We start from the raw sequence: 11,846 nt of genomic DNA on the forward strand, positions 1-11,846 counted from the left end.
AGAGAGAGGGAAGAGAGAGACGTAGGAAGATACAATTGGACAAAGCAAAGAAAAAGGGAAATGGAAAGAGAAAGACAGATAGATAGAGAGGGAGAAAGGGAGGGAGGGATACATACATTAGAGTGGCTTTGGATACAAAGCTTTGTCATGCTGATCCAGACATTGACAACCAGCTCAGCGGTGTACTATACTGTAGAACCAGTCCATTTGTATGTGGTGGTGTGTGTGGGGGGGTATCTTTAAACAAGGTCAGGGAAACACAAGACTACAGCTATTCACATCCCAAAGACACACACACACAAGAGTTACATATTTTAGACAGTGAGAGAGACCAGGGGGATTGAATATGAACCTTGATCAAACGCAGGTGTTCTGACATGGGGAGGCTTTGATAGCAGGGACAAGCTGATGCTATACCCAGGGGGCAGACAGACTCCATGCCCTGTCCTCCATTTTGTGTTACATCAATCCCACTGTGGAGATAAAAGCACCTTTCAGACTCAGATCAACTGGTTGCCACTGAAGTGCAAGTCATTTTCTCCAATAGTATGAAGATAATAATTCCAGGGCACATATTCATAAAGCATCTCTGAGTAGGAGTGATGATCTAGGATCAGTTTAGCCTTTTGGATCATAATGAATGAGATGAAATGGACAGTGGAGGACCTGATCCCAGATCAGCACTCCTACTCTAAGATGCTTTATGTACACGGGCCCAGACTTTCTCTGCAGAGCGATGCTCTTAATTATRCTTGGGTATAATATTTGTTATATTAATATTATTCTGTGCTAAAGCCCTATTTTCTGACAGCATGTTTTTGGTAGAAAAGCAACTAAGCATAAATATGAAGCATTAGATTACATGAAGATATGAAGAACCAAATTCCTAGTGAAGCTGCTCTATCACTGATCTGATGTAAAACGTGCCACACTACACCAGACACACCACACACAACCACACACCACAACACACACACACACACACACACACACTCACACAAACACACACACACAAACACACCACACACACACACCACACAACACACACACACACACAACAACACCACACACCACGACACACACACACACACACACACACACACCCACACACACACACACACACAACACACAACCAACACCTTCCAAAAGACAGTGCTGTGGAAGTTGGGGGTGATATCCCAATCTCAAGATAGATAGTGCTAATTGCTACCCCTGTTCAACTGCTGTGAACGGCATGGAACCGATTGGGCTGTTCCGCATGGAAGCTGTGACGTGACCGAAAGAATTAGAATGGAGTCTAGTGGGTAGTCCACCTATGTGCTGGGTTGAAAAGGTCAGTCACTGATGTCAGTGATGTGGTCTTATGGGGCGTGTGGTTCATGGGGATATGGCAGTAGTCTACACATGCTCCAGTGGCAGCAATGACAGGGTCATGAGAGAGGGATCATTAACGGGACACTTAACACCTCCCTATGCCCCAGAGAGGGGAAGATTTCACTGTAACATCTGACACTCTCCAACACTCCAGAGGGGGGGACAGATTTCACTGCGACACTTCTAATGATCTCGTCATCTGACTGACAAGCTAACGATACGCAACAACCGGCTGGGCAGGGTTCCAATAAACACCCCCTACACACACACACACACACACACACACACACACACACACACACACACACACACACACACACACACACACACACACACACACACACTCTCTGTCTCACAGGATTGTGCACACACATGCACAGGGCTGCCAATCGGAAGTCCTAAACCAACCAGGTAGAATTAGGAGATAAGCATAATTAAGAGCATCGCTCTACAGAGAAAAAAATTAATTTCCTTCCCTAAATCTACTGCTGAAATTCCAGAATATTCCCTCTATTATCCCAGAATATTTCCCCCATTATCCCAGAATATTCCCATTATCCCGGCTTTATCCCAGGCTATTTCCTCCACAGTTTACCTTGTCATTGTGTTGTCTAGGACCAGGAGGTAATAGGTCTTSGAGGGGATATTAGGGGTAGTTTCATAGTACAATGGAGAGGATATGAATATCATGTGTCAGTGTTTCTGTCTCAGAGTCAGAGTCAACCGTCGCTTCCACTGACCCAAAGTAGACAAGTGAACCACACACACGCATACCGATGTAGGATCTTCATTTGAGCCAGTAATCCTGCGGCAACAGGAAATGTTCATTATTAGGTGGAATAAAATGTATGGACATTTTTACATGGATTGATCAAGTCTGAAATTTCAAAGTGGAAGTTACAAACTTCAGAAGACTTTTTAAACCTCAAATATGAATAAATATTTTTTTTAAATGTATGCAACGCAGGAAAGTTCTCCTGCAACAGGGTGATCAAATTAAGATCATACAYCTGTATGCATATTTACACATACCCGCACCAGTGTTTCCACTAGGATTTTGATAAGCAGCGGTGGCAAAGTTAGCATGGGGGGGTGGGAGTGGGTGTGGCCAACATTTTTTGAGGCCCTCCTCTTCGCTGCAGAGACCACATTTTGCTGTTTTAAAGTTAATTTTCTGCAATTCTACAAATCTTGTCATGGGGTAGAGAAAAAAATGCTTATGCCTTGTTCTTATGCTATCTGAGTGACTCAAACATTATAACAAAATCAACAGGGGCACCATGCCATGACATTTTGGGAATTTTTTATTCTCCCTGACTGTCTAGTTTTTATTCCGCTGGTTGTTAGTTTTGAAATATGATCTTATTTAAAAATATGCTGCTCTTTTCTACATAATTAATATCTGGTTTTAGTCATTTAAGTTCACACATACATTGAAGTTTTTCTTTCATTATTTTAGGCTATCTGGCATTAGTGTGTAAGCCTAAACTTTAGGGCCAAACTGTATGCATGCCAAATAGCCTACACACTTATCACCAAATTATGAAAAAGTTAACATCGATCCACAGAGGCAAAAAGGACAATGTCAGAGTTGAATTCAATAAGAGAAAAGTTGTGAAATGAAGAGTTGAAAATAAAGCGACATTTGGTAGATTTGGTTAAATGTTAAAAGAGGATGATAGCAGTGGTATGTTATGTGTGATGGTTGTGAGGCACTATACAAATTCGACAGTCACAAGACAAGACTTCAAATAGGTCTATGGCACATCAAGGGAACTGTTCAGATGGGTTACATTGAAACTGAAATCTGAACATTGACTGTAGGTCTATGACCTTCCACATAGCCTTAATAATACTTCCTGCAGAATTAAGCATTGCTTGCAGTAAAATGATACACCAAATGTAGGCAACATTTTTACACGGGAACAGGAGTGGAGAAATATATATTTTTTTTTTCAGCATCTTGAGAGAATGCAATTGAGCAGTTAGGTCCTATCTTTATCTTTATCAGCATCATAAAAGCTGATAAAAAATATATATATATATTATCAAAAAATAATTATGCCATCTCTGACTACAACCTAGGGTTGCAAAGGGTCGGAAACTTTCTGGGAAATTTTCCATGGGAAGTTAAGCTGGGAATTTTGGGAATTTAGCTTAAATTCCTAAAAAAAAGTTAGCTTATAACAGTGAACCTTTTTTGTGGCATACACATAAGGCAATTCTAGGTCTTGTGGCATATTTCGGTTAAACTATTCCGAATTCAATGAAATTGCATCTTCCACCACATGTACAGCTGATTCTCAAGATCTTGCACACTAATGAGATGCTATTGAACCCACACTACTACACTGTCTGAGCCAAGGACTACATGCTTTCTGGTAAGTTTTGATTACAATACTGGGTGGGGTGAAAATATTGTATATGACATACATGATTTTTTGTTAACTAGTAAATAGTAGCCTACAGCAAAGTGTGTTTAAATAATTTCTAACTTGTTAACAATTTCTGCTAGTTAGTTTTTGCTACCATGTAGGTTTTAGCTTGCTTGAGCCTGCTAACTAAGAAGTGTTAATTCACCTGTTTCTATACATTTATCTCATTTATCTAACTATTTATCTGTACACGGAATTGTATTTGTTAGTTTTTTTGCATTTTTCCCCCTAATCTTTACAGGAGAATGCCACGGGCACTATCTGATGTGTGGAGACATTTCACTGCAGTTAATGTAGAAGGAAAGCTGTGTACATTTGCAAATACTGTGCCAAATCATATGTGAAGTTTGCAACAAAGATGCAGAATCATCTGGGCAAGTGTATAAAGTTGCCTCAGCGCTCACAACAAGCAACCTCTGACAAAAGTCCCTCTACTTTTATTTGAGGTGAAAATGATGAATCAGACACCTTATCGATAGCAACAGCTCATGGTCCTCCTGTAATCAGAAGTTTTTTTGACTCAATGGAGGAACGTAGTCAGAGAAATGCTGATGAATGTCTTGCTCGAGCTGTGTATACAACTGGTTCTCCTCTGATGCTCACAGGCAATGTGTATTGGAAGAGATTTCTGAATGTTCTTCGCCCAGCATACACCCCTCCAACAACACATGCTTTATCTACTAATTTTCTGGATGCAGAGTTCAGAGTTCAAGTGAAGGTCAAGCAAATCATAGAGAAAGCAGACTGTATTGCAATCATCTCTGATGGTTGGTCGAATGTTCTTGGGCAAGGTATAATTAACTACATCTTCTCCACCCCTCAACCAGTATTCTACAAGAGCACAGACACAAGGGATAATAGACACACCGGCCTCTACATTGCAGATGAGCTGAAGGCAGTCATCAATGACCTTGGACCACAGAGGGTATTTGCACTGGTGACAGACAATGCTGTGAACATGAAGGCTGCTTGGTCTAAAGTGGAGAAGTCCTACCCTCACACCACACCCATTGGCTGTGCTGCTCATACATTGAATCTGGACGTCAAGGACATCATGGCACTGAAAACAATGGATACACTCTGCAAGAGAGCCAAGGAAATGGTTAGGTATGTAAAAGGGTCATCAAGTTACAGCAGCAATCTACCTCACCAAGCAAAGTGAGAAGAATAAGAGCACCACATTGAAGCTGCCCAGCAACACCCATTTGGGGTGGTGTTGTCATCATGTTTGACAGTCTCCTGGAGGGGAAGGAGTCTCTCCAAGAAATGGCCATATCACAGTCTGCTGATATGGACAGCCCCTTCAAGATGATCCTCCTGGATGATGTATTTTGGGAGAGAGTGGTAAGCAGCCTGAAACTCCTGAAACCTATAGCAGTAGCCATTGCACAGATTGAGAGAGACAATGCCATCCTGTCTGATGTTCAGACTCTGTTTGCAGATGTAAGAGAAGAAATCCGTACTGCCCTTCCCACTTCACTGTTGCTCCAAGCAGAGGAAACTGCAGTTCTGAAATACATCAAAAAGCGTGAAGACTTCTGCCTGAAGCCCATACATGCCGCAACGTACATATTGGACCCCAAGTATGCTGGCAAGAGCATCCTGTCTGGTGCAGAGATCAACAAGGCCTATGGTGTCATCACTACCATGTCTCGCCACCTTGGCCTGGATGAGGGCAAGGTTCTTGGCAGTCTGGTGAAGTACGCCTCCAAGCAAGGGCTTTGGGATGGAGATGCAATATGGCAGTCGTGCCAAAATATCTCATCAGCCACCTGGTGGAAGGGACTTTGTGGATCTGAGGCTCTTTCCGCTGTTGCCTCCATCATCCTCCAAATCCCACCAGCATCAGCCGCCTTCCTATTGGAAGGATTTAATCATTTGCCAATATGTCTACTTATGATAAGGTAAAAGGTTTATGTTTCTGTCTCCATATGATATGGTAAATATATCCAATGCAAATGGTATTAATATTAATGTGCATATATTTCCATCAATTCCAATATATTTCCGTTAATTCCCATATATTCCTGTTAATTCCCACGGAAAGTTTCCACCTCAGAATATTCCCCAAAATGTGCAACCCTACTACACAATACATAAAATGTTCTATAATAGCGGGTTAGGGTTGGGTGCTTTATCACATATAGTCGGGTGGTTGCGGATGTGTTATTAGCAATTATGGGCAGGTGCGGGTTAACAAACAGCTGACCCACGCACCACTAACACACAAGTAAAGTCAACTGTTTACACACACATACCTCCCCCAGCGCGCGACAAATCAACCAAGCGATTTCCTCCCTCATTTGCAAACAGACGGGACCGCATTTATGGCCTGCTCTAGCCTTTTGGCCCCCACCTCGCCGCAAAACATTTTAGTGGCCCCTCTCTTGACAGCGGAGAGAAAAATTACTTTCCTGCTATTCTACACATTTTGCCAAGAGGCAGAGAGAAAAGAATTGCAGTTTTACAGCAAATTTCCTGCAATTCTACCCATTATTCCATGTGGTACATGGAGTTTTTTTGTTGTTGCAATTTTAAAGCAAATTTCCCAAAATTCTACACATTTTGTCATGACTTATGTCATGTTAAAATTATATCTGAGTGAGAATGACTAACAAAATCAATGGGGGCCCCCTGGAGGTCAGGGCCCCAATTCGGTATTCGGCCATGATTACTACAAGTCTAGATAGCTGGCTAATACATGGCTAATTGTCAGCTAATTGAGTGACTGACACAACAAACAATTCTGATACACAAACAATTTTCTAAATTGCACCTGGTGTACTGTACTATTCTTACTCTCAATAGTAAGTTGAGACTCTGACTGAGTTCCCCTCCCCCCAAAACRATGTTTTTGGTCAGGGGCCCCCTAGCGGCCCGGTGCCCTAAGTGACCACTTATGTCGCTTATGCCTGGAGCCGGCCCTGATCCCATTACAACAGCAAGGCTCTTATCTCGCTAAAGGAGCTATTCAGCCAACAGAAAATAACAACACAAGCTTCTTAAAGGGAATGGCATGCTGCAGGGCCAAGCAGGTTCCTTTAATTGGACAGCCGATTATTCCCAATTATGTGTCAATTAGAAATGTGCTGATGTCATCGGGATGGAAAACGGCTTGGCAATCAAAAGCTGTTAGAGAGGAAATGGTGGTCCATACTAATGATCTGATCCACTGTCCATGTCCAAGGGGTGTGTGTGTGTGTGTGTGTGTGTGTGTGTGTGTGCCTGCGTGCGTGCGTGCGTGTGTGTACATGTGAGAGCGTGGAAACGTAATAAAAAAAGTGCTAACATTTAGTTTTGTTAACTAAAACCCAATGGACCACATCAAATTCAATTCAGACATTGAGGCAATGTACTGAATGACATTGACTTTTTATATTGAATTGGGCTGTTCTTACATGCAAATAGGAACTGTTTCTGCTCTTGAAATTCCTCACAGCTATTATGCTAGATTTACCTGCATCGGAGAAGTCTGGGCCCAGATATACAAAACGGTGTGTGAACAAATGAGAGCCAAAAATCCCATATGTGTAACCAACCTCAACGGTCCCAGTACTGCATTATGCCAAGCATACACTACACGATTATTGACGCTAATTCGCCACGTTTTTGCCGTCCCAGACTAATTTTCATGATTAGGGTGAAATCCTATGAACTTGGGCTAGGATCAGTACATCGGGACTTGTGTATTTTGAGTGGGTCAAGGGCGCACCAAGGATGGCTGTTCCGTTACCCAGACCCTTATCGCAAGCCCTGATAATTTTCTGACATGTCAGAAATTTGGGTCATGCATCTTGTAGTCTGAGCAGTCGGCAAGGACTTCTGCAAATAACCAATCAGCATTCAGCATGTGAGACCAAAATAATGATGGCGAAGAGGAAAGCAACAACAACACGTACAGTGTGGACCAAGGTGATGGAAGATAGATTGGTGGAGCTATGGAGAGAACGCATCTGCTTTTTCAATGGGCGAGTTTGTTTTACATGGCCCGGTGCCCCGGATGGGCGGAGTTATTTTAGACCATTCCATTGGTCCTTAAATGAAATCTCCACCCAACTGGGGTACAGGGCCATACAAATTGAACTCCAATATTACATCTGGGTCTTACTATAACATAGACCAAAAATATATCATTATTATTTCATATTAAGTCCATATTCTGCGCCTCCTTCTCTTTTTTAAAATGTTTCTGCACATAATAATGTGCACACTAATTGTCACGACTCCGACCGAAGGTGACTCCGCTTCTCGTTCGGGTGGCGCTCGGCGGTCGTCGTCACCGGCCTACTAGCTGCCACTGACTCTTTTTCCTCCCCCCTCCTTATGTGTTTATTTGTTACACCTGTGTTTAGGTGATTCTAATTAGTTGGGCTTTATTAGTCAGCCAGCCCAGCCCGTACGCTTCTTTGTGCGGGATTATTCAGTTGTAGTTTTGGATTTCGGGAGTAGATGTACGTATTGTTTGGTTCGTGCATCAAGTGTATTGGAAAGGACACAGAACAGCAAACATCAAACAAGAATCCGACAAGGACAGAAGCGGAAAACAGAGGGAGAAATAGGGACTCTAATCAGAGGGCAAAATAGGGGACAGGGTGTGAAAGAGTAAATGAGGTAGTTTAGGAGAATGAGAAACAGCTGGGAGCAGGAACGGAACGAGAGAGAGAGAGAGCGAGAGAGGGAGAGAGGGAAAGAACCTAATAAGACCAGCAGAGGGAAGCACAGGGACAAGACATGATGACAATGACAAAACATGACAGTACCCCCCACTCACGAGCGCTCCTGGCGCACTCGAGGAGGAACCCTGGCGGCAACGAAGGAAATCATCAATCAACGAACGGTCCAGCACGTCCCGAGATGGAACCCAACTCCTCTCCTCAGGACCGTAACCCTCCCAATCCACTAAGTACTGGTGACCACCTCCCGAGAACGCATGTCCATGATCTTCCGTACCTTGTAAATAGGTGCGCCCTCGACAAGGACGGGGGGGGGGGAGGGAAGACGAACGGGGGCGCGAAGAAAAGGCTTGACACAGGAGACATGGAAGACAGGGTGGACGCGACGAAGATGTCGCGGAAGAAGCAGTCGCACAGCGACAGGATTGACGACCTGAGAGACACGGAACGGACCAATGAACCGCGGAGTCAACTTGCGAGAAGCTGTCGTAAGGGGAAGGTTACGAGTGGAAAGCCACACTCTCTGACCGCGCATACCTAGGACTCTTAATCCTACGTTTATTGGCGGCTCTCACAGTCTGCGCCCTGTAACGGCAAAGTGCAGACCTGACCCTCCTCCAGGTGCGCTCACAACGTTGGACAAAAGCCTGAGCGGAGGGAACGCTGGACTCGGCGAGCTGGGACGAGAACAGAGGAGGCTGGTACCCAAGACTACTCTGAAACGGAGATAGCCCGGTAGCAGACGAAGGAAGCGAGTTTGTGAGCGTACTCAGCCCAGGGGAGCTGTTCTGCCCAAGACGCAAGGGTTTCGAAACGAAAGGCTGCGTAATATGCGACCAATCGACTGATTGGCCCTTTCTGCTTGACCGTTAGACTGGGGATGAAACCCGGAAGAGAGACTGACGGAAGCACCAATCAAACGACAGAACTCCCTCCAAAACTGTGACGTGAATTGCGGGCCTCTGTCTGAAACGGCGTCTAACGGAGGCCATGAATTCTGAACACATTCTCAATGATGATTTGTGCCGTCTCCTTAGCGGAAGGAAGCTTAGCGAGGGGAATGAAATGTGCCGCCTTAGAGAACCTATCGATAACCGTAAGAATCACAGTCTTCCCCCGACGAAGGCAGACCGGTAATAAAGTCTAAGGCGATGTGAGACCATGGTCGAGAAGGAATGGGAAGCGGTCTGAGACGACCGGCAGGAGGAGAGTTACCTGACTTAGTCTGCGCCGCAGTCCGAACAAGCAGCCACGAAACGGCGCGTGTCCCGCTCCTGAGTAGGCCACCAAAACCGCTGGCGAATAGAAGCAAGCGTACCCCGAACGCCGGGGTGGCCAGCTAACTTGGCAGAGTGAGCCCACTGAAGAACAGCCAGACGAGTAGAGACAGGAACGACAGAGTTACTAGGACAAGCGCGCGGCGACGCAGTGTGAGTGAGTGCTTGCTTTACCTGTCTCTCAATTCCCCAGACAGTCAACCCGACAACACGCCCTTCAGGGAGAATCCCCTCGGGGTCGGTAGAAACCACAGAAGAACTAAAGAGACGGGATAAGGCATCAGGCTTGGTGTTCTTATTTCCCGGGCGATAGAAAATCACGAACTCGAAACGAGCGAAAAACAACGCCAACGAGCTTGACGTGCATTAAGTCGTTTGCAGAACGGATGTACTCAAGGTTCTTATGGTCAGTCCAAACGACAAAGGGACGGTCGCCCCCTCCAACCACTGTCGCCATTCGCCTATGGCTAAGCGGATGGCGAGCAGTTCGCGGTTACCCACATCATAGTTGCGTTCCGATGGCGACAGGCGATGAGAAAAGTAGCGCAAGGATGGACCCTATCGTCAGAATGGAAGCGCTGAGACAGAATGGCTCCCACGCCCACCTCTGAAGCGTCAACCTCGACAATGAATTGTTTAGTGACGTCAGGAGTAACAAGGATAGGGGCGGATGTAAAACGCTTCTTGAGGAGATCAAAAGCTCCCTGGGCGGAACCGGACCACTAAAGCAAGTCTTGACAGAAGTCAGAGCTGTGAGAGGGGCAGCCACTTGACCGAAATTACGAATGAAACGCCGATAGAAATTAGCGAAACCGAGAAAGCGCTGCAACTCGACACGTGACTTAGGAACGGCCAATCGCTGACAGCCTGGACCTTAGCGGGATCCATCTGAATGCCTTCAGCGGAAATAACAGAACCGAGAAATGTGACAGAGGAGACATGAAAGGCGCACTTCTCAGCCTTCACGTAGAGACAATTTCTAAAAGGCGCTGGAGTACACGTCGAACGTGCTGAACATGAATCTCGAGTGACGGTGAAAAAATCAGGATATCGTCAAGGTAAACGAAAACAAAAATGTTCAGCATGTCTCTCAGTACATCATTAACTAATGCCTGAAAGACAGCTGGAAGCATTAGCGAGACCGAACGGCAGAACCCGGTATTCAAAATGCCCTAACGGAGTGTTAAACAGCCGTTTTCCACTCGTCCCCTCTCTGATGCGTACGAGATGGTAAGCGTTACGAAGGTCCAACTTAGTAAAGAACCTGGCTCCCTCAAAATCTCGAAGGCTGACGACATAAGGGGAAGCGGATAACGATTCTTAACCGTTATGTCATTCAGCCCTCGATAATCCACGCAGGGGCGCAGAGTACCGTCCTTCTTCTTAACAAAGAAAAACCCCGCTCCGGCGGGAGAGGAAGAAGGCACCACGGTACCGGGTCGAGAGAAACAGACAGATAATCCTCGAGAGCCTTACGTTCGGGAGCCGACAGAGAGTATAGTCTACCCGAGGGGAGTGGTCCCCGGAAGGAGATCAATACAACAATCATACGACCGGTGAGGAGGAAGGGAGCTGGCTCTGGACCGACTGAAGACCGTGCCGCAGATCATGATATTCCTCCGGCACTCCTGTCAAATCACCAGGTTCCTCCTGAGTAGAGGGGACAGAAGAAACAGGAGGGATAGCAGACATTAAACACTTCACATGACAAGAAACGTTCCAGGATAGGATAGAATTACTAGACCAATAATAGAAGGATTATGACATACTAGCCAGGGATGACCCAAAACAACAGGTGTAAAAGGTGAACGAAAAATCAAAAAGGAAATGGTCTCACTGTGGTTACCAGATACTGGTGGGTTAAAGGTGTGTCTAACATCTGATACTGGGAGAAGACTACCATCTAAGGCGAACATGGGCGTGGGCTTCCCTAACTGTCTGAGAGGAATGTCATGTTTCCGAGCCCATGCTTCGTCCATAAAAAACCCTCAGCCCCAGAGTCTATCAAGGCACTGCAGGAAGCAGCCGAACCGTCCAGCGTAGATGGACCGACAAGTAGTACAGGATCTTGATGGAGAGACCGGTAG

General features: G+C 45.3%; 1 protein-coding gene across 2 annotated transcripts in view; it reads right to left on the reverse strand.

Annotated features, from left to right (window-relative positions):
• LOC111979445 (ephrin type-B receptor 1) overlaps positions 1-11,846 on the reverse strand; it is a 482,851-nt gene that overhangs the window by 431,040 nt on the left and 39,965 nt on the right. The window lies entirely within an intron of this gene.

The sequence above is a fragment of the Salvelinus sp. IW2-2015 genome, linkage group LG19 (genome assembly GCF_002910315.2).
Source record: "Salvelinus sp. IW2-2015 linkage group LG19, ASM291031v2, whole genome shotgun sequence".
Lineage (NCBI taxonomy): Eukaryota > Metazoa > Chordata > Actinopteri > Salmoniformes > Salmonidae > Salvelinus > Salvelinus sp. IW2-2015.